General features: G+C 42.4%; 1 protein-coding gene across 4 annotated transcripts in view; it reads left to right on the top strand.

Moving 5' to 3' along the window:
* The first annotated feature begins 5,718 nt into the window (after positions 1-5,718).
* Positions 5,719-25,804, top strand: part of ERG (ETS transcription factor ERG) — a 144,148-nt gene continuing 124,062 nt past the window's right edge. For 2 of the 4 annotated variants that reach the window (XM_062598969.1, XM_062598932.1), the window contains exon 1: positions 5,720-5,889. The gene's annotated coding sequence lies outside the window, so the exon portion shown is untranslated. Of the gene's footprint in view, positions 5,890-25,804 lie in introns of all 4 variants that reach the window. The other 2 variants (XM_062598960.1, XM_062598941.1) reach the window with 2 other exon arrangements.

Here is a 25,804-nt window from a genome sequence, read left to right as displayed (position 1 = left end):
TCGTAAAAACCTACTGAAATTCGTGGGAGTCTCAAGTATTCCCTGGATTCTGGACCTTTCTTGCTAACATATTGTTTGTTTTTAAATCTCAGCTACCAGTTTAAACAGTAAAAAATACCTCAAATGAAAAAGCCAAAGAAACAGGCAAACAATGATTTCACTTTCCTTTTAGGCAATTTTTTGGAAAACGTTTTGAATAGTTTTAGATTGATACAGCAGGTCTGAATATTTTATTGCTGTGGAATATCCTGATGGCCGATAGTTGGTCTGAGTATCTTATCTAACTATGTATTTAATCAAGAAAGTTCAAGTTTTTCTCCTAATGAAGTGCTTTCTTTTGCTGCCTTAGTACTTTTAGCTAGAGATGACCTTTCCTACCCTGGTTAAAAGTCATTCTCTCATACAAGCGACTTCCAGTCGTCTTCTCAGAGACTGCCAGAGTGTTGTCAGTATCCAATCAGTGACTTAAAAAAAATCTGTGAATGCTGTAAAAGTCATCCTGTTTGGTACTTTAAAAATAGTTGTCTGTTAATATGTAGGTGATAAGATGCAGCTATATAACTGTCTTTCTCTCTTGATCTAAATGTAATTTTTTTGGAAGAAAACCATTATTAATGAATGTCACCCAAACCTGTGAGAGTATTTGTATTTACAGATGTGTCCCCCTTTTATTTGCCAAATTAGTTCATCTGAAATACTATTTCCATAGGTAAAATGTTAATCCTTTTGATTTTAGTGAGAAAAACAGCTGCTGCAGTTGCATTTTTGCAAGGCAACGATCTTACACAGTGTAAAAAAAAAATCTCCGCTCCACTCATTTCATGTCAAAAGAAAGAAAAATCATTTGTGTATCTTATGTTACTGATGATAGTAACAATGACGATTAATGTTAAAAACTTTTCACTTAGATCCTTCTTTCATCATATCTATTTAATGAATTGGAGTTGAAATACTTGTAATATAGGTAAAGCTTCAACCTTTTATATGTGTTAAAGCTGTAGCACACAGACGGTAAATGGTTTATTCAAACCCACATCGGTTAGGGATCTAACCAGATATAGCCCTGATTTCCTGCACTGCACATCACCACCAATCCTGCTAGTTTTTAAACGTGGCAAATCTAGTTCACTCTTCAGCTATTGATATACAGATAAACTGGACATTATGGATTTTTTTTAATAATATGCAGAGGTCAAAGATAACAATTCTGCCTTTTCTGTTTCAAAAATCTATGAACAAAAATCTATGAAAGTATTACACAATATTTGCCCAAGAGTACAGGAAACAGAAGCATGCTGGTGAAAAATGAGTGATGAAGGGGTGCACCACTGAAGATCCAGTTCCTGATGAGGAGTCATATGTTCTCCCATTAAGAGACTGCAAGTTATGCAATTGAGGAAGGCTTAAAATTACTGGTATGCTGTAGTCATTGCATTATGTAGCAGCTGTGCTACATGTTACATGATAAATGTATTTCCATAGGCTCATCACTCTAAAAGCAGAACAGAGCTGGTTATGGGGTTTTCTCAGAATGTGAAAATTTGGTCTTTTTTATTGTCCATTTCAAATTTGTATTTTGAAAACTGTTTGAGGATCCAGTGACTGATAGGAATGCTTTTTTTTTTTTTTTTTTTTTTTTTTTTTTTCCTGCACGTGACACTTTTTAGTAAAGCAGGAGGCAGAGCTCTAAGGCCCACTCTACCAAAATGCCTGCAAGTTTGCTTCTTAGTGAGAGAAGGCTCCAAGGACAAGTCTGCAGAGAGGAGGCTGTCCAGGGCCACCTTCAGGGATAACAACTGCCATGGCAAAGCCACTGCCTGCGAGCGAGCAACTGCTTGGCAATGTGAGTCAGGGCTGGCTGTGGGAGGGGACCTACCTCTCCCTGCTGCCTTATGCATGTGGGAGGGTGGTACAACCAGGGGGGCTCCAGTCCCCACCTGGCTGGCCCTTTCCTATCTTGAACTGCCATAGGAGAAGGAACAACTCATCTGCTTTGTGCAAAACACCAGCTGAGGATTTTAGGTTACACAGGTAGGGTTTAAAGCATCAGCAAATATCTGTTCATTGGACAGTGGTTTACACCCTTGGTCCTTGACTGCAGCTTGAAGGGACAAAGTTTCGTAAGACGTGGTTTGGAGCCCACCTCCTCTCACCTCTCAAAGCGGTTGCTTATTTGTGGTGCAGCTGCCTTCCCTATTAGTGTGAGTGACAGTGTAGCACTTTCCATCTGAAGGCGATGGAGCTTGGATACACCAAACTCCCTCCACATAGTAGCTTTGCTGCATCTCCTGGTGGAAACTACGAGATGTAGGGGACCTAACTGTGGGCACTGTTTCCACATGAGCATTACATGAGACAGGCTGTGGGAGCCCCTCGCAGCCTGCCTGCACTGTGGCCCCTTTCCCAGCGCCAGGTGAGGGACAGCTCAGCATCTGCCTCCTTACAGCGGCAAAGAGCCACCCGACTCCTCCCTGCTGTGGGTAACCTGAGCACAGCACCCTTGGGTGAACCAGGTGCCAGTGCTTTGCCTAAGGAGGAAACCTCTGCTGGCCACAGCCGGTTTGTTTCCGGGAGCGATTCATTTTGGGGCCGTCTTCCAGCTAGATTTATGCTCTCTGAAGAGAGCATAAGTATATTAGTGAGAGTAATCTCACACCATTACCTTCTATAAAACAGAATCTGTGATTTCCTCCCTGGTGAGTATTTACCATCACAAAATAGGCTACTATTTTCATATTTAACTCATTGGTAAGTCATAAAACCAGCTCAAGTTTTCTGCCCCAACGAGCAGAGCCGGTGGGACGGGACGGCGGGTCGCAGCTTTTACGAGGCCCGGCAGCATCGGTGCGACAGGGAGTGCTCCGCGTCGCCTCCCGTGCGCCCTCGCAGCCTTCACGTCCTCGTCGCCTCCCTCCTCCCCACCACCCTCCTCTGCTTTGAAATCGACAAAATTCAGAAATTTACAAGGGCTTTTTAAAAACCGGGATGAAGCAATTAAACCTCCAGACTGGAGGATGTGAACCTTTAAAGGCCCTTTGCCGAATATCAAAAGAAAGAGAGGATTATATTTAGCAGGTGTGACAGCCCACGCAGGACATTTCATTGTGAAAGGGCCTGACATGAACCAGGAACCAATACTTAAATTAATACAAAACATCTTGGGGAGAAAGGTGTTTTCTTTTCTTTTCTTTTCTTTTTAAGTATTAGGAAATCGTAATACTTTCTGGCTTCTTCAAAAGTGAAAGGTCCAAATATACAGGAGTCATCTGGCATGTAAAGTAAAAAGGGGAGAGGGAAGGGGGTGGCACCTTAAAAAAGGTGATTGGGAAGAGTTTGGGAGGCAAAAGATTGAGGGGGGGTGGGGGGGCACGGGATGACCAGCTGCCTGGTTGAGAAACCTTGTGCTGCTTTTTCCACCTCCGCCTCACTTGAGGATTTGCACTGTTGCTTGCAGATGCATGCTTTCCCCCACTCCAGAGCAGGGAGCTGGGAGCGGAGGTGTGGGACTGAGACTTCGGATGTGGGTCCTGCTGGTGGTGCTGTCAGGCCAGGGCGGCCTGGGGCCTCCCCGCTGGGAGCCCCGGGCGGGTTGTGCCTGCTGCTGCGGCACTCTCGGCTGCTGCAGCAGCATCCTCACTCCTGCCGCCTCTCCCTTTCGTTTCCCTAACTCCCTGAGGACAGAACCCTTCATTACAGGGGTGCTTTATTCTGATCGCTCTGTTTCTATTTGTGTAATAACCTACCAAGCCACTAAGTGGAAAACTCGACTCAGTAGTTTTGTGGGGAGGTGTCCGCTAACTTCTTGCTTCATTCACCAGCACGTGCTCCTAATTTTAACTGAACTGCTCCGTTGTGATTTTCCTAAGCTGTGGATTTGGTGCCCAAAGACTCGAGATGTTTTCACGCCCACTCAGTAAGGCCACGCGAGCGACGCTGCCTATGTATAGCACAGAGAGGCAGTCGCCGCAGGGGAGGTGGGGCAGGAGGCAGCGCTCCTCGCCGACATGTAGGCCCAGCCCTGCGCTGTGGCCCACAGGGAACGGACCCTGCGGGCGCACCAGGGCTTTTGCATGTGCCTGTAGAGCAAGTTTGCCGCCGAGGGTACTCGGTCCCGGTTTGCGGGTATTTGGTCTCATCGCTCGGCTGAGCTGAAGTGGACGTGCAGCACATTGATGCTCCAGATCTGAAGGTGCTGTGCTCGCTCTTCTTAGCCATTCAAAAATGTATAGTGTAGTTAAAAAAAAAAAAAAAAAGAACTCACTCCCATGGTTATTCTCAGTGGGAGGGAAGGATGTGGTCTGCCTCGATCTGTGCATTACCAAGTACCCTTTGGCACTGATAGAGTTAAAGGTCCTCGGCACCCACCAGCCCTGATTTAGGCAGTGTCTAAAATCAGTCCTAGACCCGCTTTATTTTTTCCTTAAAAACAGGAAATGGAGCCCCGAAGGCTTTTTCACTGGAGAGAGTGAGGAGGGGGTATACTTGCTCTACCCATATCCAGCCCTGAGCCTGACCCAGACTTGGGGGTCTCTGTGTGTGTTTTTTTTATTTCTTCTCCTTTTTTTTCCCTATTATTTTGGCAGACTTTTTGGAATGTCTGGGAGCTAAGGGCTTTGCTTCATGGAGCAGAATTCTGAAGCAAGAAAAAGAGAAAGTTATAGACTAAACCACAGAAATGTAAACATGTCTGCAGCTAAAATAACTCCACTTTCATTGAAAACACTCCTCGCTCACAATCAGACTTCTGTGTGCTATGCTCAATAAAACTGCATGCTAATAGCAACCAATTAATACATTATGTAGCTCTGCTTTAAAAAACTGAGGCGCTTTTAATTATTATTTTTTTAATTTTTTTAAATGAAGGGACTGCTCGGGGTTCTCTGCTTTGTACGCCGGCTCCTGGGTGCTGACCGCCAGCTGAGACCCCTGGCTGGGGAAGCGCCGGGGCAGAGGCGCGCCCGGGGAAGGCAGGGGCTGCGCGGCGGCGGCGGCGGGCAAAGAGCGGCGCCCCGGTAAGGAGCCGCGGGGCCGCGGCGCGACGGCGCGCACCGGCGCTGCGCTGCGCGCGGGTGTAAGCGCGGCTGCGGGAGTGCGAGGCGTGCGGGGAGTGCGGGCTCGGCGGCGGCCGTGCCCTGCGCCTCCGCGGCCCGCAAGCATCCCCTGTCCACCGCCGCCCGCCTCCGCGCTGGCGCAGCCGGGCGCTGTTATGGTTGGACGCGGGCGCCTGGCGTAAAGCGGCGGTGCTGCGGTCCGCTCCCTCACTTGGCCTTTTATTCCTGTGTGTGCACTTATTTATTTCATTACATTTCGCAGCCCCGCTGCCATCTGGTTAGAGGCCAGGCTTTGACTTCACGTCGGGTCCTCGCAACAACCGCACGCTTGTTCTGTCCTTTAAAAAACGGTCTTGTTGCTCCTGCCGGGAGGAGAAAGCAGCTGAGCCAAACCCCCTCGCAGGTCCCGCTCACCTCCAGTTCCGCCCCGGCCCCTGCCGCCTCCCTCCCACCCCCCCGCCGGGGCGGGCGGGCCCGGGGGAGCCGCCCGGGGGGTCCCCCCCGCCGCGCCCGCTGCGGCCTGGGGGAGCCCGTGCCCGGCGGGGGCAGCGCGGGGCCGCCCCGACGGCCGCGGGGGAGCCGGGCAGCGCCGCGGAGCAGCGGCCGCTCTGCTCCGCGATTGGAGAAAGAAAGAGGCTCATTGAGCCCGGGGCCAGCGCTATGGGCTGAGCCCGTCCCGACCGGGGTGAGTCACTGCAGTCTGCAACTCCTCCATCCTCTCGCTCGCTCACTCACTCGCTCACGCTGGCGGCGGCCACTGCCTTCACCCGGCGGCACCGCGTCCCCGTCCCGTCCCGTCCCGTCCCCCCCGGACTCGCCCCTTCCCCGGCCTCGCCCGGTAAGTCCTTTCCCGGCGGCGGCGGTGGTGGTGGGGCGCTGAGCGGCACCCGCAGCCCCGCGGGGCGCGGAGGGCGGCGCGGCCGTCGGGGCGGCCGCTGCGGGGGCTGCGCGGAGGCTGCGCGGGGGCCGCCGTGCCCGGCTGGCGGGCGCGCCCGCCCGAGAGGTGCCGCCGCGGGGAGGCGGCCCGCGCCGCGCATCTCCCGCGGGCGCCTAGCGCGCAGGCTTAACCCCCTCCAGCTTTCCTGAACCGTAAAGCCTGCGCGCCGGCTGCTCTCAGGCTGGCTGCTGTCTTTTCAGCATGAGCCTCTGAATTTTACTCCCCCCCCCCCGCCCCACACCATTTTTTTTTTCTTCCTCGGTTCCTAATAGCAGCATTGGTGTCTTTGTAATTCAGCAATTCATCATTCAATTAACTATTACCTATATTGCCTTTTCAAAAGCTGACTCGCTATTGCACATAGTAAAACCTTCAATTACCTGAGTTGGTCTGATGAGTGTCAGAGCTGGTTGTGGTACTTTACAGAGTAAGCGCTTAGATACAATATGCAGAGATCTGTTTCGGTGACCAGATGACTTTCCTGTGGAGTTTGGAGTGTGCGTAATCATATTTGCAAAAGCTGAAGCTGCAAGTTCTGACCACCATAAACTTCTATTCCTTGCTGCCTGTGCTAAGAATCCACAATGCAAGAAAACTTATTCTTTTTTTTATGAAATTCTTACTTGTATTCTAAGTGTCATTCTCCAAATTAGCACTGTGCTTCAGCGCTGAAGTAATAGTTTGGAAATTACATTCTGCCCATGTAATTTTGAGTCCATTAGGAAAACCAGGATAGGTCTATGAACTGCACATGGAGAAATGTCACATTCCTTTGGTTTAACCCTTTATCCACTTCCCTCGTTTCACTGAAACAAGTGAAGTAGACAAAGACAGCTTCTCATGAGGATGTGAAATGTAAACTTTCATCAAGCTGTATATATCAGGTACGTGATTTCAAATACATCTAACTTAATATAAAAATCAAGGAAGAGACTGGTCCTTAAATAGATTGTTTGTTTGACAAGTTCCTAATTCAAAGAAAGTAAATAAAGGTAAAATAAGCTAAGCTATACTTAATATGGGACAAACATATCTTGATACTGATTATCTTATCTGCGTCATAAAGAACATTTAAAAAACAGATATTGTGCATTGAAATTGTAATGTCAGTCCTTATTTTCTGTTTCATACGTATGTATGCAGAAATGACTAACTTGCTATGCAACTCTGAAAAACATTTCAAGAAAAAATATCACTACCTCCAAAAGCATGTCTGTGTTTAGAGCTTTGAATAGCATCTGTCCCCACCTTCCGTGATTTAATCCCAAAGTTTAAACAAATCATATAGTACTAGATAGAGTTACATGCAACAAGAATTTTATAAATGATCTGTCAGTATAAGTTCTATATGTCATTAGTTGGACTTTTTGCTCCTAAAGTGTTATTCCATTTGGATTATAGTTTATGTAGCTTCTGGCTCCTAAAGATATACTCTGATAGCTATATATTAGGTACCTCTTCCTTCCTATAGTTTATATAGTGGTACTAACTCTGTGATTTCTCTCTCTAACAAAGTTTGATGTCTTTGTCAGGCACTGAAGCAATCTGAGTGTATGATTCCATTGAGGAGTTTCAGCGATATCAACCATGAGCTTAAAATACAAATTGTTACAGACTTTGAAGTAGCATCTTTTATTGCAAGTACGATCATTTCTATGTTGATAGGTTAGACTTTTTCCATCCAAAATCTCTTTAGTTTCCACAGTTGTCAGAGTTCAAATGATTCCATCTAAAAATCTGTACTTTCACCTTTGTGGTGTGGACGTGTCTTTGCTACCTGCTCTTCCGTGGGCAGTTTATTTTCTGTGTGCACATGGAGTTGTGTAAACAAAGACAAAATCCTGAGGTGGTTATTTGTAGTCCCGTTGATGTGAACATGAGCAAAATACCTGACTATTGATGAGGCAAATCCCTTCACACTGAGTTTTCTAAAAAGCACCAGTGCTCCGCTATCAAAATGTGAGGCTAATTGCATTGGTTCTTCCAGTGCAGAGGAGCTGGGTTTGATCACTTTATTGATGTCTGCATATACAGCAGTTTCTTCTCTTGGCTATATGCTCTCCACTGACGATCAAAATACATGAAGAGCTTTTGCAGTGCTGGTGGCACCTGGTAGCTCTGAAATGTTACGTTACATTTGTTTCCTTCCTTTCCTTGCCTCTGCATTACTAAATGCTAGAGGAGTTATTAGAAGGTAGTAACAAAATCTTTTAAAATGTTGGAGCTGCAAAAAACTCTTTCCCATGAAGAGTTGTAATTTTTTGAATCTATTGCATTTTTTTCCTTGCTATTGAGAAGCTTGTCATTTTCTTTTAAATATATTTTTCTTTTTGGAAAAGGTAGCTGTAAGGTCAAATCGTACATCTTTTAATCACGCAAGTAGCTTTGTGGAAACCTGTGGCCTAAACTCTAGATGTAAGTTGCTGACGGCGTATAGCCGGAGAGGGCCTTTTGGGACTGATCCATATCAACTAAGGCCACTGGTGCAGGCTTAGCCTTGAGTACCTAGTGCTGAACTTTTGTTTGTCTACTGCAGAGCTGTAAAGGTAGGCCAGGGATTTGTTTATACTTTGTATGTCAGCTTTGCCGTATGGTTGACTTAAAACGATTTTGTTAAAAAAAAAAAAAAAAAACAAAAAAAAACCTCACATTGGTAAGATATTTTTGGCCTCTATTATAACGATGTTTAGCTTGGGTTCAAAGAATTACCTTTTGTGCAGTAATACCACACTCTTGTTTTTCATTATACCCACAGCTAGCCACTTTCACGGCCACTAGATTTTTTTTTTTTTTTAATTTCCCAGTGTGGTTCTAGTCACGTCAGTTTTTACTCAGGCAAATTTTCCAGTTAAGGCAAGCATTATTTTGTCTTTTGCCTAGGTTAAAGGTTTGAACCAGAGGGATTTGTATTATTTTGGCATTTTGGAAGATAATGAAATAAGTGGATGAAATCTAATATATTTCCTTAGTAGCTTAGTTACACTAGTGTAGGTAGAAAACTGGCAGTCTAAAATTACTTTGCTAAATTTAAATGTAAGTAAAAAGTAGGCAATAGAAAAAAAAATTAAAGGGTATATCTAAATATGGAGTTGCGGACATATCTGTTATATTTAAACTGCATTTTAACCTCTTCTATTTATATTTAGTGGTATGTGTATAATCTGGAGGGCTTGATTAAATACAAGAAACGGTAATTTAACAATGAAAGCCAAGGAGTTTATTCTGCTGCAGATATATTGCATGTCCTTGTTAATTGGTATATATATCAAAACTAAAATGTATACAGTCGGACAGTTTTTATGTTGTTTAAGGTCTAAAATGATATTTGATCTAAAGTAAACATGAATGGATTTGCAAGAAGTCTGATCCTCATCCTTCTATCGCGAGAATATTTTCTTCTAACTTCTGTGACACTTTTTCTTGCTTAGAGTGAGAGACTGCATTGTAATGTTCATTTTCCTGAACTTACCTTTCTATGGCACACTCTGAAATACTGCTTTTTAATTTAGAAAACTATTACGGGAAGTGGATTGTTCTTGCATGCTGCTTGCATCAGATGAAATCCCTCCTTGGCACAACTTCATTCCAATAAGAAAACTTTATTCCAAGAACAAAATAGCTAGTTATTTTTGTTTGATAATGCATCATATAAATATTAATTGTCTTCCCAAAGAGAAAACAATAAACATATGTTTTTATTTTATCTGGAGATACAATGTGCCCTGATAGAGAATGGTTTAAAGCTAAGCCCTCACCCTGTAGCCACACAAGCCGTTCAGCTGAACTCACTGTGACCACTTATGTCTGGGAGATTGCTCTTGTGCACAAGTGGCAGGAAAGTCAGGGACTTGTTTTGGAATTTAGATCCTGTGTTTCGTTTTCATATGTACACTGTGTGATGGGACATCCAGGTGCTTATTAAAGTGTCCTGGCAGTAGCACAACTTTCAGCCTTCGTTGGCCACCAAATGATGCTGTGCTGCTCTTTGCCTTGTAACAGAGAGAAATTCGTAGGTTGCCCACATACTTTGTGCAATGTTGGTAGAATATTTGAAGCTGTTGCCTTTTTAAGATGCTGCTCCTGCAAAATGAATATTGATTTCAGTTGTGTTTCACATCTTCTGGTTTTGTCAGGTAGCCTAGAACTTTGAACTACATATACCTAATTAGACACTGACTTAAAGAAAAAGTTGGCATATAGGAAGTGATGAGCACCCGCAGACTTGCAGTGCTGCACAAGGCTACAAATATAAGCTTAAATGTTGCTGCAATCAGCTCAGTTTAGACACCCAAGTTTTCATGTTTTTCCAGGAGGTTGGTAATGAAACAGCCGTGTTTTCTTTTCTCCTCACCTCACAAAAAAGCAGGAACAGTTGAAACAATTCTGATAGATTTTGCACCAGCCGAATAGTTGACCACTGCTTGAGAGCAATTCTTGGTGCGATAACAGATGCAATAGCATGAAGGAATATCAGAGCACGGCCACTAAGTTGGTAACTATCACTTCCTACTAACACACAACTTCATCTCCAGTTAGAGGATGGCAGGTGACAGGTGCTTCTACAGCACCTGGGCTGTTGGCTGAGATATGCCGGGATGGGAAGAACAGACCTGACTGGGCTGTGGAGGTGAAAGTGGGTCAGGAGTGAGACTCCCTTCACAGAATCAGTAAGGTTGGAAGGGACCTCTGGAGATCATCTAGTCTAGCCTCCCAAAGATTTCCTGGTGCTGGTTCCAGTGGGGCTTGAACCCAGGACCTTCAGCGTGTAAAGCAGATGTGATTCTCTGGTACCCTTCCTTCATCCCAACGCATTGCCTGCTGGACTAGCTTTTTACTTCTGCTTTCCACTGGCCACTACAAGCGATCCATAACTGTCTCCTTTTTTGCTAATATTATGCTGCTAGCAAATATGTATCAGTTTAGCAACAGTTATTTTTCACTTTTTCTAGTGCTGCTGCTGGTGGTGGTGGGTTAGGAGCAGCACCTTGCTGCTCTATAAACTACTTAAAGAAAAATGTATTGCAAAATCTGATTGACTTCTAATTTATAAATCGTGTAGACTTGTCAGTTTAAGCTTTTCATAATGCCTTTTGGCTTTGCACTGAGTTTATTACTTTATGTTTAGCTTATTAAGTATGGCTATACATAGTATGTTTGATCTGAACTGACAGAAGCACACTTTCTCAAGAAATCACATGTATCTTCTGATACTTAGTAGCTATACCACATGCAGTTACTGTGTGATTCATTCTGGTGTAATTAAATGTATGTATAAATATTGTATCAATGTATTCTACTGTACAATGTATCTTTTTAGTAGATTATTCTATCCTTAATGAGAACAAATATGAAATATGGCAATCAAAGAAAATTAATTTTAGATAAGTGGCATTTCTATTATGGTTTTTATTTTTTATCTATGTAAGTTAGAAAACTAAAAAGGGCTTTATAAAGAAAAAAATTAGTAGCTATACAGGAGGAAAATCTTCTAAGCAAAATTCAGTTTTCTAAGAAGACTTTGTCAATTCTGAATAAACTCTGTAATAAATCTAAACCTGGTGTTTTAAAATTCTGTTTATAAAACGGACTGTTCTCTATAGGGTTCGCGAATTATACACAGAGGATTTATAATATAACTATAAAAGTAACATTAGTATATTACATTACAACATACTCTGAGACTAGATTGCAAAATCTACTTGAAAAGAAGCTGATTTACAGGCCCCCTGCAAAATAGGTATGATAAGAGCTATCCTCAATTTCTCCAAGAACTACTGTTACAGTGGTTGTTCTGGTGATAGTTGAACCTCCAAAGGCTTATAGAGTTTTTTAGCACTAGTTTGCACCTATGTCATTAAAAGCAGGTTTGAAAAAGAAAAGTTATGAATTTAAAATCAGATAAAGGTATAGTTTGATAGACATCTTGTACCTGCTCACTAGTTTCATTAGATTTGCCCAGAATATGAGGCAGGGAATTTGGGCCATTACTTTTTATTCCTTTGCTACATGTACAAGTTCTCTGGTATTTTTATGTATTTATAGCAAACAGTCTGCAGCATGCTCTGTATCTCTTGCAATCAGGAAAAGCCAAATCATCTGTCACCAATATGTATGTCAACATCCTGAAACCACAAAGAGCACTTCTTAGTAGGCACAACGAAGGTTTCATTTCAGCAAAGCAATTCATCATGCTCTTGAAGGGAATCTGAACCTGAGATCTTGATTCTTCTACCTTTTATGCAGACAAGGCAGTTCTGCTGTGAGGAGACTGAAAATTTGTTTTATGAGGGTAGGATTTCCCTCACCTAACAGCAACCATCTAAAAGTTAAGCATCTAGTTGACAGTAATCATGCAAGTTCCCTCCCTAGAGGACAGGTTCATCTTCTAATGTGAGTCAATTATGTTAGTTTGGGGTAAATCACTGAAAATAAGACCTCTCTTCATCAGCTTAGATAGGAAGCCTTGTTATGGGACTAGGTACCTTGATTTTCAGATGGCTGGGGTTAAGCACTGCATTCGGTATGCAGGGACTCATCCAGGCCCCAGCAGCTGATCTTATGGAGGCTGAATGGAAAACAAATAAAAGTACTGCAAAGAGACCCGATGAATGTTTTACAGTCTGAACTGCAGTTGAATCTTATTGCTCACTTATTATCTTCATTGTAAAGTTGACTCAGTATATAATAGTTTCATTTGTAATGTCAAACTCGCTTTTTGCTGTCCAGTTTTAGCATGAGGAATAGAAGGAGAAAAGCCATCCTACACTTTCTGCAGTATTATCTCCTTTAACTTTGTTAGGAAAATTAGAAAATGGAAACATAAGCCACCATTTTTTTCAGTATTAGAATTTTTCTAGTAAGATTCCATTCTGCTCATGAAGGAAACAGAACTATCTAATTCACTTTTTTGAAATGGGCCAATGTCTCATGCACCACAAAAGGGTATCTGCTATATAACAGCTAGGCTGAATACATTGCTTAAATCTACCAAGGCCCACTTATGCAAAGCTTGCACCGGGAAAGGCCGTAAAGTCTGTGCCTGGCCCTATGCACAGGAGCAGCTTCAGCTCCAAGTAGGAACTTGCTGTGCAAATTTTCTAATGCCAGGCAGCAAGGTGCAGTTTACCTCTGAAGCTACAGTCAGTCTTTCAAAGTAACTTTACAAGACCTAAGGTGAGGGAAGGGAGAGCTTTGTGTTTGTTATTTTTCAGTGATTTCCGTGGCAGTTTACAGGAAAGATAGCTGTAACTAACTGTATCCCTTGCAAGCTCAGTGAGGAGTGGTAATGCAGACTTGAGGGTCAGATTTGCAGTACGGCATGGGAGCTGGGGACAAGGGCACCTCTCCTTACTTCTCCCTTTCATTTGTCACCACCAGGTGTGATGTGCCCTGTGTCGCACATGACGGAGAAAGTGATGGGCAGCCAGGCTGCCCCTTAGCCACCGTCAAGTCCTTGATTCTGTGCCTAAAATTTAGTTAACAAGCCTCTATGGGTTTTTGATTCAGAATACGATTTATATAACTCCCTCGTTGCTGTGTTGTTTCTACAGGACTAAAGAGGAGTGAAAAGTAGTAAAAAATCTATTTTGGTCACTAAAATAAGCAGACATGACTCAGAATACTCACAGGGAACAGATCTGTTGGATAGAAAGGTGCCGTTTTTACATAGTCACTTTTCTGACCGTGCCCTTTAAACTCTTACAAAAATAGAATACTTTCTCTGGCACTTCTCTTGGAAAGCAGAAATGTGAGCGAGAGCGAGGATGTTTTCTGTACTTCGGTCTCTGCTTCAAAACTGGACAAATTGTGTGTGAGTTTTGTAATGCATATTTAACATATGTTTAACACCAGGAAAAATAGAAAGAAGACATTTGAATTTTGTGGGAAGGGGATTTGGGATTGGATAGTTTAACATTTGTAGTGGAAAAGTGTGATTCCTATTTCCTGTCTGTTAACGGTTGGATGAATTTTGGCTAGCTTTCTGCACTGATTTCTGGCATCCTCATTTCCCTGCAGAAGTACGATTCTGATCGGTAAACTAGTCTGAAGTACAGTGAGCCTCCTTTTGACCATTGACTTTGGGTTCCTCTTAGGCTGTGCAAAGTGAGTGGTCTAAGCTAAAAATGAGCCTGAAACCACATTGACGTAAGCCACAAGTGTTTATGGATCTGTGAGGAAACAAATCATCACTGGCAACCAAGAATCCCAAAGTGGTAATGTTGATATTCACGTGAGATGAAAATAATCCCTGCATCGGCACACTGAGTGCCCCATCCAACTCCTACTGAAGTTAATCAAGCTCAGCCATGGAGCTGCCCTAGGAAGATTTCAGTGGCTCTAGACTCTCATCTGCATTTCATTGTTTGTGAAAGGATTAGGGAGGCAAATGATTTCACAGAAAGTAACTCACAGCTAAGTAGGGGATATTGAATTTTTGATCTCTTATCTCATTTTTAGTGGTTTGGTGGGAAGCTGGTCCACAGAAACTCAAAACTAATGATGTCCTCTACCACATGCACTTAAAGGCATTTGTCACTCATGTTTTTCTACTTTGGACCAGTTGCTCTCCTGAAAGGAAAAATAAAAAGCAAGCACATTTAACAGTTTGTTCTGTATTTACATTTTCAATTGGTGTTATATGGAAAAAGTCTCCCCAACCCATGAATTCCTCTTCCTCCTCTAGTCCAGAATAACCTAATGAAAGAGTTTGGAAACTCTGAATTCGTGGTCTGTGGATGAAATCTCCATGTTGCTGAACTGACAGAAGCTTCCCAAATGGCTTCTGGAGGGCCAGAACTGTCAACTTCAGTGTTTCTTCCTAATGTTTCCACTGGACATGGAAAACAGTGGAAGTGGTTTCACTGTGGTGAGTTCCTAAAGTCTTAATACCCCTCAAGTGCCACAGAATTTAAAGACACTGTCGTTTTAGCACATGAAACAGGCATCATTTATCCTCTTGATAAAATTTGTCTTGTACAAACTGACAGAATTTCAACTATCTCTATGTATGGATTCATCTTTCAGAGATGAAGAGACATGGGTCATACACCTGTAGGACTACCTCCTGCTAAATCTCTTGACCTCCTTCCAGTCCCTTGGCAGCAAGGATTCAGTGGAGGTTTGCTGTCAAGATCTCTTAATTTAACTCCTCACATAGCCCATAGCCTCTTACTGCAGGGAAATCCTAATTTTTCTGTTTTAAATCTGAAAGGTGTTTTGGATATGGTGACATTTAAGCCAAATTGCATCATGCTTTTTGTAGTAGCTCCTTTTTTCGGAGAGAGAGAAGTGATTTCAATGGGCAAGAAAAAAGGAAAACACCACAAGTAATGCAACAGTGTAAATGGATAAAAATAAAAGGACATGAAAATAGACTTTCCTTCTCAGCCCTGTTCACATTGTCTGGTATGGAGCTAAGAGCAGCATGGGGAAACTTTAAATTGTAGTTGCTATCTATTGAGTAGAAATTTTCAGTATTCAGAATGCCAGCATGGCTCCTGTTACCACTGCTGAAGCAGTCTTGAAAGATACACTTTACAAAAGGAAGAGGCGACACAGCAAAATACAGCATGCAATAAAGCACTTTAATTTTCCTTCCATCGTGAACTGACTGCAGAGGTTACACCTAGATGCATGGGATACACCTAGAGGTTTCAGGCATACAGCACTTTGGAGGGGTTCAGCTGACAATACACCAGAGTTAACACTTGGATTTAATGTCCTGTGGGTGAATGTTTCTTAACCACTATAAACTGGAGAACTAGCTAAACGTTTTGGAAGTATACCCCCAGATTTTTTTATGCATGGCTCAAGTTTGCCAGAGGCAGGTGAAATGAGTGAAGAACTTAGCTTTTATGTAAACAAAATGTTATTGTTGTGCTGTTATAATTACAAGCATTTTAAATTAGGTATTGACAGCAGTTGAGAGCCTGTTCTTGACTATGCCTGCTGGCAAGCAGTGAGATGTTTATCAGCTCTTAAGGGGAAGCCTTATTGCGGGCTGTGAGAAGAACTCATAATTAGTTAGTCTATGGCAGTATTACTCAACATATGGTCTGTGGGCTACTGGTAGTCTGGAAGACATTAGAAAGTGTTCTGAGAAATAACCGCAAAAGAAAGGTAGAAATAACCTCACCTAGACAGATTCACGTTCCTGCACCATTGGCAGGTTGTGCCCATGTCAGCAAGGAGCCCTGAGTCAGCAACCTGGGCTGAGCGAGAATTGCCTTACCCCCCTGCATGACTCCAAATGTACATTTGAGTCTTGAGTAACTGTACATAAGGGGAATCTTTGCTTGATTAAACTGATGTGGAGCAAGATCTTCTTCATTAAAGAGAATGAACTCTGTGGCTCATCTTTCTTGTCTTTTTGAAGTAAAGGATGGGCTAAAGGATGTTGCTTCTTCGTCCATGTTGCTCGCAGTAATGCCTGCTACAGGGAAACGGATGGCGGCAAGCCCATTTCCTTCACAGTGGGAGGAAAATAGTAGTTCAGGAGACCATTAAACATTAGAAATACCTCTACAAGGTCCCCTACAAAGATACACTCCATTTAGATTAAAGTCCCGTAGGGCCAATTATCTTGGAAGAACATAAGAACTTAAACAAAAGCTGAGTTAGGTATGCTGCCCACCAATGGCTTTGAACAAAAATGGATGCAGTGAGAAAACACTTGTGTATTATGAAAGTGAGAACATTTAGAGTAGGTCTGTGCAATAACCAACTTTTACTGTTCCCCCAGGATCAGTGTGCACAGGAAATATCTGTGGCATGCTTGCTTTTCCTGGAGATGACAGCAACCCTTTGGCAACTACTATATAATACGTGCTTGATACATTTAAAAATGTTGAGCTGTTGTGTTTTATGAATGTGCTTTGATTTTCTTGTGCCAGAGTCCTTATGCTGTGCTCTCTGCCTTTTCCAAACTTTCCAGTTCCCATTGAGAACCTGGACATTTGTCTTCCAGTGCCTTTAGTAGCTATGACATTTTTCTCCATGCTGGTATTCAGATGGGGCTTGAGCAGAAAGGGACACGATCTTGCCCTTACAATCCTTGTGTAAAAAGAATCTCTACAGTCTGTTCTAGTCTGTGTCTGGGTGACACTGGGCTTCTGGAGATGGAGACGTGACTTAACACCTTGTTGCATCTGAATGGCCAGGGCACACTTCGTTCCAGTTAACGTTTTTTAGAAGTGGGTTGAGTAACTTCCACAAGACCATGAAGCAGAGCTCAATGCAAGCAGTGGGGTGAAAGTCTGCCTTTGCGTCAGCTGCTAGACCACAGTTTTAACTGATCATTTAATTATTTTGAACTGACTTAAGAGTTGTAGTGCACTAAACTTTTATGCTAGGGATTTTGAAAATGAGCCAGTTATAAGATATTGTTGCAACAAGTTCCTGTAAGTGTTTACTGATGCAAATTACTGCATGGTCTTGAGAGTACATCTTTAATTTAACATAATAAAAGAAGTTTCTTAGGAGAAGACACAATAACCAGTCTGAGGTCTAATAATTGAATGTGCAAGCCTAAATGGTTTTAAAATACTACTTGCTTAAATAGGAATCATTAACCTTGTAACTGATAATGAGAAAAATGCTCATGCCATTAGTGGTTTACCACTTTGGTTCCTAAAGGATAAAAACAACTTCATAAAAGAGACCACAGACTGTCCATTTTCAGCCTCAGTGCAGGGCAAATGCTTCGCAAAATATGAAACCCATCATTTAAAATAATAATTTAGTATTTGTGTTTAGGAAACATGTTCAAAGTATCCTTTGAACACGTCACAGTGCAGTGATATGGGGCTGCATGGCTGCAGTGGAGTGGGGAGCCCCAGTGCCATGCTGGAAGGCCTGCCCCCCTTCTCTCCTTGCCCTTGTCCCCTTGCCCCCAGCTAGTGCTCCCAGAGGGAGAAGTACCGGTGCAGTCTATGTCTTACAGCGTGCTTCAGGTACTGTCATCTGGGCTAGTAAGTCTGTCTAACTCACCTTCCCTCTGGCAATGGTACGGGGCTGGTGAGGCAGATGAGGACAGTGTGGGATCCTTTCTGTCTTAGCCCGAGTGTCACCTGTTGCAAGAGTAGATGGGACTGTTAGTGTTCCCTTAAGGGAAATAAATGATTATGGGTCTGGAAGGTGCCTAGTGCCTCAGGGTGTTGCTCGGACCTGGCAGCTCAGGAACAGCACCGGCAATGACAGTACAATCTCATTTAATTTGTCCGTCTGGGTCAACAGCCCTCTTTTCTCTGAGGCTGGTCCCTTCCCTTTCCTCCACACCCCTTTTCTCCACGAGGCAAATGAGTCTTGTACCCTAGCTCCTGCTCAAGTTGGTGGAAGGACTCACGTTGACTTCAACCAGAACTGAATCAAATCCTTGAAAAGACCTGGGGTTTCCTCTTCTGAAAGTTACACTTAGGACTCTATGCACCGTATTCTTGTCTTGTTTTTAGTAAGGGCAGCTGGAGGTTGAGGTGTTCTCTCAGACTATCTCTGACTGAAAATACAATTACAGTAGGTTTTGTTGATGTTTCATGCGGCCGTATTAAATTGACAATGATGTTTGCTCTTATGTAAAAATGGAAAGTTTTCCCTGCTCCCCCCACCCCCGTTAAAATGACTGTTATGCCTTATCCAAAATGAAAATCAATCAAAGAAGGAACACAGCTGGGCAAATGACAAGAGAAACAGAGCTGTGCCAAGGTGAATTTTTATGGAAATGCTTTCTGAATAGTATTTCCATGAAAAGGCAACTTACTCACAGATGTAGGCTGCGTTTTCATGAGGGAAAGTGTAATGTACCACACCCTGAATCTGACAAGGTCTATAAACTTTTCACGTATTTTAAATTTAGGCAACAAAGAGGCCATATTTAAGACACAAAGGTTTTCTTCTTTACTGTAATGCAATCACTTTAGCCTCAAGGATGGAAAAAGCAAGCTAAGAAAAAAAATGGATGTTTATGGAAGAAATATTTAAAATATAAAGCTAAATTATCTAATATATGGAAAGGGAAATTTTCTGTTTCATAAGAAGTCGGACTTTGACTTTCAACAGCATCCTAGTTGTGACAGTGCCTAATAAGTTTGTATCTAACTGTGTGGTGGTGTTTCCCTTAGTAAAGAAGGATGAGTGGCATAAAAACTGCAAAAACTTGTTCCTGTTGATGACACGAAGATATTTCTCATTCACTTTAGTAGAAGCAGGGTTAGGGGAAGAATATAAAAGGCAAGAAATGAAGGATATTAGCTCTCAAAGATCAGGAGAGGAAAAAAAGCAAAATGGTAAAAACACCAATGTATGCTTGAAGTTGTCACACTTATATCTACTTAAGCATATATTTTTGTAGGTGTTGTAGTCTTTTTGATGGGCTAGTTTCCAAATGGCCTGACCAATTTCACTATAGACTTATGGCTACCTGCAGAGCTTTTGCAGAGGTTGATTTTTGGAATCCATTCCTTTTCATTTGCTTCTGGCATTTTTCACTTTATCTCAAGTAAGGTTGAAAGGTACTGAGAAATTCTTGGGACAGCCTTGGAATATTCCAGTTTATTCCTGGATGTCAGTTTCTGCAAAAGGTGATTTTTTTTTTTTTTTTTTTTTTTTTTTTTTTTTTTTTTTAGTTTATGATAGCTTAAAACTTGATGTTGCTGCTATTTTAAGAACAACAATATAGAGCTGTTAAACTGGCTTGATTGTTTGCTTTTCCCTTTGGCATTTCCAGTGATAAATTGAATGTAATACCACTAAGCGTATTCTTGTATCATCATCTCAAAATTTGTTACCATCAAATAGAATATTTGGCAAACATTTTTTTCTCCCAAAACCTCAATCAACCAACGAAACAAACAAACAAAAAAGGAAAGGAAACACAAAGGAACTGAGTATGAGAGTCTATTTGGTCATGGCATTACAAAGAGAAGACGTGCTCTCTAAGGGGCCAGCGTTTCTGTAGCTTCCCCATACTGATGTATTTCTGTTCTCTACATCCCAGGCAGTTGTCTGGCTAGGGATCGATTGCAAATGTCAGCGCTTCTTGGAGGGGGTCTGGCTGCTCAAGTGTGTGTGCAGCACCTTGCAGGAATCAGCCCTAAAGGGGCCAAGAGGAGTTGCCTGCTAGCAGTGCAGGGGAGCACATCCCTGCACGCAGGGGACAGCGGGCAGTGTCCTTGCGCCTCTTGCTCAAGCTCTCAAGCTGGCATGAAGCCCATATAATAAATGTAATAAGCCATGGAAAATACATCAGTAGCACGTGCTGACATCAGTGGAACACACATGAGCACTGCGAAAAAGATCCTGTTACCCCCTGTTAACTTGCGCAAGGTTTTAATCCAGCAGAGAGCAAAATGTTAACCCCTGCAGAGCTGTGCCAGGGAGGAGGGACAGGGCAAGTCAATACCTTCTTATTTCTTTGGGGTTGAGCATAGAAATGCTGTGGAGGAGAAAAAGCCCAAATGTCTCAGCAAATATTGCGCATGACAGCGGCTGTCCTGGGATGGGTGAACTCAAGGCTGAGCTCAGTCTGCTGCAGTCAATAAACTTTGTGTTGTGTTTTCACGGTCTGTGACGTCAGAAAAAGCATCGGAGGGAATTACAGCTTTTTGTTTACTCTGGGACTGTTTATAATCCCTTGTGTAGCAGAAGAGAAGTTTCACTACAAGAAGCAATTCACAGAACATTGTCCTAAAAAGAAGAAAAATCAGTTTTTGTCAATGTTTGGCTTTTTACTCTCTCTGGTTACCCCCTCCCCTCAACATAACACACTAAGATATTCACGCATCTTCTGCTTAGCACTAGAAAAGGGTTATTGCCTCTTTAGGTTGTTTCCCCAGTGCTTTTATTTTTCAGCCCACTACAGGAAGGGTTCATAGAGTGTATCCAGAAAGATGTTTTTGTTCCCCCACCTTGGGTTTCAGTCCCAGGACTGCCAATTAAATTATCCCATAAATCCTCCATTATAGGTAGTAAAACCTAATTTTAGATTTCCTGCCCACTCTAGTGTCCTGCTTGATTGCTACCAGTTGGATGAAGGCTCAACCTGTTAAGCAGACAATTGTAGTGAATTGATTGTTTCTTTCTGTGCCACATGTGGAGAACTTTTTAATATGGGGCATTTGGTCATAATTCTCTCTGACTATTTTCTACCCTTTAGTCACTCAATTTTTTTGTAAGGTTGCAAAGTAGACATCTGCAATTTATTCTTTTTGACAAAAATTTTTGTGAGAGAAAAAGCTGTTATGATATGGATTAGGAGGAATGTTAACCTACCTGCCATCACTAAAACAATAGTAGTTTAAACTTAGTTCTTATATAATTCCTGCTTAAAAGAAAAGCCCTCTAATATATAAGCTTAATATATAATATATAAAAGCTAATACATTCCTGTGCAAGATGAAAATATTTTAGGTCAGCTGAAAATAAATGTATTATTTCAAATATATTAGCTCAAATATAAATATTTTAGCCACAAACAGTGCTAATTTTCTTGAGGGCAGCTTCTACTAGCCATACTCTCACGGAGGAGCACTTTAGTTCACATATATTCTCAGTAAAGATTTCCGTTCTATTCTGAGGATAGACAACTCTTCGCTTGGTTATCCTCTTCATAAACTTCATTGAGGACGAATAATAAGTGAGATGGGCTCTGTTGCCACACAAAGTCATTTACCATGTGAATAAGGTGTAAGCACGTGCCCATTCGTGCCTTGATCTCTGCTAAAGGGATCTTTGTACTTAACGTGGAATACTTCTTTCATTGGGATTCAAGGAGAATTCAAGGATCTGTCATTATGGAAAACTGAAGTCTAAAATACTGAAAAATTAATGCCTGTCTTTGGCTCTCTGCTAGTTTTTGTTGTTGTTGTTACCTTGGTAAAATTCCTAATTCGTCCAAATCTAAAGTTTTAATACTGTAGAGATAACAGAGTATACCTTACACTTTGACAAAACGCTGTCTTTTCGAATATGACCATATTTCCTGCTTGAATGAATTGGCCATGTTTTAACAACCCTGTGTTAAATCAAGAACGTATGTGGCAGTCAGCAAGGGGCTTTTTCATCTGCAGAGCATTGTGACAGGAAGTTGTAGAATTTAATTCAAGATATAAGGTGCATATAATCTTACAGGCATTTGCAAAAGGGAAAAATGAGTCTAAGAGAGGGGTCATGCTAAAGCAGAAAAGACTGCTTCTGGGACTAATGTAACGTACGTGCAGAACCAAGACTTCCCTCTGAGATCCAGCTTCTGGGATCTGTGACTGGGCTTGCATAGATGCACCCCGGGTGCATCAGTGGGTGACAACCCTACCGTGGGGTTGTCGCTGTTGTACGACTGTACTAACTCATTGCTCATAAAGCGGTGTTGGAGGGAAGGACTGTGGATGTAGATGGAGGGATTTCTGTTCGATGGACAATGCATATTTTTAGTGATCTGCATGGAGCGCATCAGCTGCACGTGCCTGCAGTCTGAGTGCAGCAAACCGAGGCTGCCCAGCTTTGGCACCGCTGTCCTCTGTAGATTCTCCGATGTCTAATTAAGGGCACTTGTTTCTTAGCTCTCCCCTCAGTGGAAGCTCTAGCAAAATCTCCGTGCTTTGCACAGCTGGTGTTTCCCCCACTCTTTAACAAGCTTAGTGTTTTCAACCCTATTAGCCTCTTGCAAAATTTAGGGAAAATTGGGCAGTCTTTCCTAAGTTGCTGGAAGAAAAGGTCAAGAAACACTCATGCATGCACACAGCATGATATCTTAAGTCTTTTTTTTTTAAGAACTGGGCCAAAAATGGAACTAAAGTGGTTTCCCTGCTGAAAGGATCTTCTGCACCTAACTTTGTTTATTATACTGTAACTGTATGTGGGGAGATTATCATTTGTTGAGTGATCCCTGAAGCACTGTATAAAAAATAAAACATATATAAATACTAACAAAGAAAAGAAGAAAGAAATGTAGGCCTCTCAGTCACGGCAGTGTTCTTTTAATGATTGATGAAATATTATATGTATTTTTTCCAGTGATATTATTTGTACCTCTAGGTATTAGGGGCCATCCAGGCAAAAGAAGAATGGTCACCTCCATAGGTGCTCACAAATGGAAAATACGCAGATGGTTTGTTGGTGAATGTACAGTAAGAAGCAATCTACATGTTTTCTGTACTAAAGTTATCACTCTACCTCTTGTCGTGCACCGAGTGCAGGAGTGGTGGACAGTGCTGTTCAGATTACAGAGCTCTGTGATTTACTGAATTTCTTAGTTGTGTGGTTTGGTCCACACAACACTCCTTGCAGCAGAATAGTGCTGCACAGTCCCTAGATATGGTGACTATAAAGGAAACCTGAATATTTAATCCAAGTGACTCTAACCACTCAGAAACATCTGTATCTCTGTAGCTAGCACGAGAAAAGAATTCTTCAAAGCAAAGAGAACACCTGATTTATCTGTGGAGTATAATTCTGTAACCTAATCATGGCATGTTAAATGTCCATACTGTAAATTTTTTGAATTTTTGGTATCAAACTGCCAGCAATGCTTTCATCTGTGTCAGGTGTTGCAGCCCGCCTATGTAGCATCTTCTGCACTTCAATACATGTTTGTTGTAGACAATTTTTAATTTAGGAACAGCAGAAAAAATTGAGATAATTTGATACCCAATTCAGTTACACTGGAAATTTTACATTGATTGTACTGGGCTCTTTCATACTTACTTCATTAAAAAATATTAGCTTTTTACATTGAGCTGAGATTTCAGCTAAATATCCAACATCCTATATAGGAATGCTTGTAATGCCAGGTATCCGACTGCAGAATTTGGACTAGACTTGTGTCAAGCCTATACTGTCTTGAATATGCTACTGTTATCAGAAAAAAAAAAGTCTCTCTGGTATGCTAAGAAGAGGGGACGTGCTGGAGTTTGTAATTTTAGCATTACAGATTCTTTATTATTAATAGATTAGAGGGGATTTTTCCAAAGACTCCTATGAGTCACAAAAGCTCCTGTTACTAAATTTCATATGCTCATTTATTTATACAAGTATACATCAGGTCTTATGGTCTTTTCAGCCCAGAACGAGCCAAGATACTGTAAGTGTAAATGCAGTTTATTGAGTTTTGAAGATCATAAATATCTCTTTTTACATCTGATTTATCTTGAACTGTGCAAATCTGAAGAGGTGTCTCAAAATAAGGAGAGCAGGGACGTATGCTTCTCCTTTGGACAAACTGTGTATTTATACCCAGAATGAAACCTTGGCAGCGAGTAGTTGGAATGAACTGACACCACCACAGCAGTTCTATTTTATGTACTGCAGGGTTATGTTAGTTTTAAATGTTCATTTATTTTGCTGATTAAGGGTACAATTCTACTCCCAGCAAAGTCCCCAATGAAAATTCGTGTTGATTTTATAGCTTCAGATTATTATTGGATTTTGATGGGGTAAATTTGCATATCTGTGATGAGAAGCTAAGTTTTTCGCTTTCCCATGTAGGCACCAGGAGTTCAAAGCTTGCAAGGGGCACGCTCTTCTTGCTGAAGCATGCCCAGGGTAGGGGCGTGCTCGATCCCCGGTTCCACTCGTGAATGCTGAGAGTGTCCGTGAGCGGTGCCAGAGCTGCTCGCAGCCCTGCGATGCTGGCTTCTGCTCTGGGAACTCGACCTCACAGCTGCAAACAGCTTCGGGTCTCTGCTTGTCTGCGGAGCGCTATCAGCGCTCTTGCTGTGCTTCTGCTGGCCCCTCCGTGACTGCACAGAGTTGGCATGAGAGCCACTCATCGTGGCTTTTATTCTCAGCAAACTACGTCAGTCTTCTGCAGGTAAAATTTGGAGGTGGCGATGTCTGGAAAGCAAAGACATGCAAAGGAACAACAAGACGCTCAGTTGCGTTTACAGGAGTCCTGCTTTTTTCCTTCCTGTGGCTTCCTCTAAACAAGCAGAAGAGAGTCTCAGGCAGAGAAAAATGTGAGAACAGGAGTTTCAAGGGAGGAAATAGAATAACAATTATGTGTTCTTCACTTCATTTCCCCCCTTCCAACATATATTTATCTGGACTTTATGACATCTTTTTGTTTTTGTACCATGCAGAAGCAGTCCAGCCAGACCCCAGTGACACAAGACCTCAGTATACAAGTGAGCCAGCTACAGACGGCTCCACATGGAGACTCCTCCATGCTGGTAAATAGCAGGCAAAGGGATGTCATCAGCTCAGTGGGTTCCTGAGCATATCTACTGCTACCAACCCACCAGGCACACTGATACTCCAAGGGTGGCTTGGTGGTCACAGGTCAAGATGCTGTCATTTGACTCCCCAGCTGTTTGTATGGGTATTTTCCAAGGCTTTGTTGCTTTAGCCTTCACCACAGGCGATCGCACAGCTGGCAACCTGTCCTCTTCCTCCATTGCCATCAGCAACAGCTTCAGATGTCTCATATTCCAAGCAACCAGAGAAGTCCTGGAAAACTGAATGACAGCATAGCCATTGAAAAGAAAGAGCTGAAAAGGAATGCCTGATTTAATGTTGTTATTGAGACCTTCCTGGGTTTTAGAGACTGTTTTACATCAAGGTGTTAGCTAGAAGAAAAGGAAGAAATGAGTAGTATATATGGAAAAAGAAATCAGAAGGACACAATCATCTACATTCTGTTAATCTTTCAGTTTCTTCAGATTGTTTATGCTCTGAGTAGGAAGCCAGCATTTTTAATCGTATGTGCGTCAGCCTGAATTTCTGCCCTTTGCTGCTAAATGATTTTATTTCATGGTTTGTTCTGTGCAGAACGCAAGAAAAATGTAGCTACGTACAAACAAAACAAGTGGTTAAATGTTGTATATCATAA

Source organism: Rhea pennata, chromosome 1 (assembly GCF_028389875.1).
Source record: "Rhea pennata isolate bPtePen1 chromosome 1, bPtePen1.pri, whole genome shotgun sequence".
Classification (NCBI taxonomy): domain Eukaryota; kingdom Metazoa; phylum Chordata; class Aves; order Rheiformes; family Rheidae; genus Rhea; species Rhea pennata.
The sequence above is the reverse complement of the archived record's forward strand: the minus strand, read 5'-3'. Positions and strand labels throughout refer to the sequence as shown.